This window comes from Nicotiana tabacum, chromosome 21 (assembly GCF_000715075.1).
Source record: "Nicotiana tabacum cultivar K326 chromosome 21, ASM71507v2, whole genome shotgun sequence".
NCBI classification, from domain to species: domain Eukaryota; kingdom Viridiplantae; phylum Streptophyta; class Magnoliopsida; order Solanales; family Solanaceae; genus Nicotiana; species Nicotiana tabacum.
In genome coordinates this window covers 99,872,080-99,877,020 of record NC_134100.1, presented here as the reverse complement: position 1 = coordinate 99,877,020, position 4,941 = coordinate 99,872,080, and positions in this window count along the sequence as shown.

Genomic DNA, 4,941 nt, shown 5'->3' with positions numbered 1-4,941 from the left:
TCAAATGTTCTCTGAGTCCGTGGGAGCCCAACAACAAAATCCATAGTGATACGCTCCTACTTCCACTCAGGAATTTTTAACTTCTGAAGTAAACCATTAGGTCTCTGATGCTCATACATAACTTGCTGACAATTCAGACACCGAGCTACATATGCAACTATATCCTTTTTTATTCTCCTCCACCAATAGTGTTGCCGTGAATCTTGATACATTTTAGTGGTACCTGGATGAATTGAATACCTTTAATTGTGTGCTTCTTCAAGAATTAACTCACGAAGCCCATCTACATTAGGCACACAAATACGACCCTGCATTCGTAGAACCCCTTCTTCCCCCACATCAACCTGTTTGGCATCACCGTGCCATACCGTGTCCTTAAGGACAAGTAAGTGAGGATCATCATACTGCCTCTCTCTAATGAGATCATATAAAGAAGACCGAGCGACTGTGCAAGTTAGAACCCTACTAGGTTCTGAAACATCTAACCTCATGAACTGATTAGCCAAAGTCTGAACATTTGCAACTAATGGCCTCTCACCAACCGGAATATACGCAAGACTGCCCATACTCACAGCCTTTCTACTCAAGGCATCAGCCACCACATTAGCCTTTACGGGGTGATAAAAAATGGTGATATCATAGTCTTTCAACAACTCCATCCATCTTTTCTGCCTCAAATTAAGATCCTTTTATTTGAACAGATAATGGAGGCTACGATGATCAGTAAATACCTCACACGAGACATCGTAAAGGTAATGCCTCCAAATATTTAGCGCATGAACAATGGCTGCCAATTATAAGTCATGAACATGATAATTCTTCTCGTGAAATTTCAACTGCCGCGATGCATATGCAATTACCTTGCCATCTTGCATTAATACTGCACCAAGCCCAATGTGAGATGCGTCACAATATACCATATACGATCCTAAACGTGTGGGTAATACCAACATTGGCGCCATAGTCAAAGCGGTCTTGAGCTTCTGAACGCTCAACTCACACTCGTCTGACCATCTTAATGGGACACCTTTCTGGGTCAATCTGGTTAATGGGCTTGCTATAGACGAAAATTCTTCCACGAACCGACGATAATAACCTGCTAAACCTAGGAAACTCCGGATCTCTGTAACTGATGTAAGTCTAGGCCAATTCTGAACAACCTCAATCTTCTTAAGATCCATCTTTATGCCTTCTACTGATACAACATGACCCAAAAAGGCAACTGAGTCTAACCAAAACTCACATTTTGAAAATTTGGCATATAACTAATTATTCTTCAAGGTGTGAAGCACACTTCAAAGATGCTGCTCATGCTCCTCTCGGCTGCTGGAGTAAATCAAGATATCATCAATGAATACAACCACAAAAGAATCCAAATAAGGCTTGAACATCCGATTCATCAAATCCATAAATGATGTTGGGGCATTTGTCAACCCAAATAACATCACTAGGAGCTCGTACTGCCTATACCGAGTCCGAAAAGCTGTCTTAGGGACATCAGATGCCCTAATCTTCAACTGATGGTAACCAGATCTCAAATCAATCTTCGAAAATACCTTGGCACCCTGAAGCTGATCAAATAAGTCATCAATTCTTGGCAGCGGATATTTGTTTTTGATAGTAGCCTTGTTCAACTTCTGATAGTCTATACACATCCGCATCGAGCCATCTTTCTTCTTTACAAATAATACTGGTGCACCCCAGGACGAGACAATGGGTCTAATGAATCCCTGATCAAGCAAGTCTAGTAACTGCTCTTTCAATTCTTTCAACTCTAGAGGGGCCATACGGTATTGTGGAATAGAAATGGGCTGACTGCCCAGAGCCAAATCAATACAGAAGGCAATATCTCTGTCGGGTGGCATCCCCAGCAGATCTGCAGGAAATACTTCTGAAATATCACGAACAACTGGTACTAAGTCCATACAAGGGACATCCGCACTAGGATTGCGAATATAATCCAAATAGGCTAGACACCCTTTCTCTACCATACGCCGAGCTTTCATATAAGAAATAACCCTGCTGACAGAATGGCCAGAAGTTCCTTTCCACTCTAACTGAGGTAACCCCGGCATATCTAGGGTCACTGTCTTGGCATGACAATCCAATATAGCATGGTAAGGAGATAGCCAATCCATACCCATGATGACATCCAAATCTACCATATCAAGAAGTAGCAAATACACACTAGTCTCAAGATTACCAATAGTAACCACACATGAACGATAGACATGATCTACTATAATAGAGTCTCCCACCAGTGTAGATACACACACAGAAGCACTCAGAGAATCACAAGGCGCAACCAAATATGAAGAAAAATAAGAGGACACATAGGAATAAGTAGATCCTGGATCAAATAGAATTGAAGCATCTCTATGGCAAACTGGAATAATACCTGTGATCACAGCATCAGATGACTCGGCCTCAGGCCTAGCTGGAAAAGAATAAAATCAGTGTTGGGCCCTACCACTCTGAACTGTATCTCTGGGACAGCCTCTAACTGGCTGGCCTCCACCTCTAATGGTCTGACCTCCACCTCTAGATTCCTGACCCCTACCTCTAGCTGGATGAGCAGGCGGTGAAGCAACCAGTGCCGGTATGATGGCACGAGAATCCTGCCGAGGTCTGTTACTCGCCAATCTAGGGCAATACCTCCTAATGTGACCAATGTTCCCATACTCATAACACCATCCTGATGTCGTGGCTGTTGAAGCTGAAGCTGACCCAAATGGGCCGGATAACCACTATGGTAACTCTAGAGTGGTGGTGCACTGATAGGAGCTGAATGTGCACTGAATACTGGCTGCCCAGAGTAAGGCATAATAGGACCGTGAATCTCTAAAGCACCGGGAGATGCATGAAGTGTTGAATGGAACGGTTTGGGAGGATGACCCCTACCAAAATTACCCCTGCCTCTAGACGGGGCACCATTGTAACCACCAAACTAGCGAGGCCTCTTTTCGGACATCTGCCCTCTTTCCTGTGCAAAAACCATCTCGATCCTCCCTGCGACATTAGCAGCCGCTTGAAAAGAAATCTCACTTCCGGTCTCCTTGGCCATCTGAAGTATGATAGGTTGAGTGAGTCCCTCAATAAACCTCCTCACTCTATCTCCCTCCGTAGGTAGTAAAAGGTGAGCATGACGGGCCAAATCCACAAAATAGGACTCATACTGATTAACAGTCATACTGCCCTGCTGTAGATGCTCAAATTGCTTGCGGAATTCCTCTCTCAGTGTGATAAGGAGGAACTTCTCAAGAAATAGCTAAGAGAACTGCTCCTAGGTAAGCGTAGGTGATCCAACTGGTCGAGTCAATGTGTAATCTCTCCACCACCTCTTGGAGGAACCCGTCATCTGAAATACAGCAAAATAAACCCTATTGGTCTCAACTATACCCATGTTCCGTAGCACCTCGTGGCAGCGTTCAAGATAATCCCGTGGGTCCTCAGAAGGTGTACCACTGAAGTGAACTTGAAAGAGCTTAGTGAACTTATCCAGTCTTAATAAGGCCTCAAAAGACATGGCGGTCCTATCACTGGTATGTGCCGCAACAACTGGCTGAACTATCCCAACTGGCGGGGCTGCTGGAGCCTAATTCTAGGGAGCCATCTGCTCCGGAGTGGGAGTAGTGGGAGTTTGTTCCCCTCCCCCAGCCTGTGAGACGGCTCGTGCCACTGGAAATGTACCATTCTGGGTCACACCCTCCATAAGACTTACCAAATGGTCTAGAGCGTCCTGAAGCACAGGAGTGACTATGAATCCTCCCGGGACCTGAACTGGTCCAACTTGTACATTCTGAACTGGGACCTCCTCTTGAAGGTCTACCTGAGGTTCTATAGCAGGTGCAACTACTTGAGCTCTACCTCGGCCTCTAGCACGACTTCTACCTCGACCTCTACCCTTGGCCATAGTTGCCACCAGGGGTTCTGGTCCCTGTCCATCGGTGGAGGTATTACATGTTCTCACCATCTGCGAGAGAATAAGAGTAAAATGATTCAATCATCGATGATGGAAATAAAATCGCACGACAGAATAAGAAAGAAGTGATATTGTTCCTAAACTTCATAGCCTCTGAGAGATAAGTACAGACGTCTCCGTACCGATCCTTCAGACTCTACTAAGCTTGCTCATGACTCGTGAGACCTATGTAACCTAGTGCTCTGATACCAACTTCCACGACCCGAAATTCCCACCTTCAGAGCGTGATAGCGCCTAACATTTCACTTGCTAGGCAAGCCAACGTTAGAATAATATTAATCATTTTTAAAACAATTTTAAATTTATTAATAACAAGGAAACAAATGCGGAAGCAAAGTTTGAGATATAGTGAAATAATCCATCAAAACAACGGTGTCTAAATACCATCCTAGAATTGGTGTCACAAGTGCACGAGCTTCTAGAATAAATACAAATAAAGGTCTGAATAAAATAAAGCTGTCTGGAAACAAACACACAGCTAAAGTAAAGTAGACGGGGACTTCAGAACTACAAACATCGTGCATTTATACCTCAAGTCTCCTCCGAATAGCTGAAATCCGAGCAAGTCTACAGTACGCCGCTGGGACCAACTCCAAAATCTGCACAAGAAGTGTAGAGTGTAGTATCGGTACAACCGACCCCATGTACTGGTAAGTGCTGAGCCTAACCTCAACGAAGTAGTGACGAGGCTAAGGCGGGTCACTTACATTACCTGTACGTAATATTAGAAACAACAACAATAATAGAAATAAATCAAGTAACTCATTTATAATAATTGAAGGCAACTCAGCAGTCATAACCAATTATCATTTCCATCAATTCAGTTGAAGCGTGCAACCCGCTCTCACAATATATTCACATTCAATTCTGTTGCAGCGTGCAACCCGCTCTCACAATATATTCATTTTTAATCAAGTTTGTTGTGGCGTGCAACCCGATCCTCCAATATGGACTCTTAA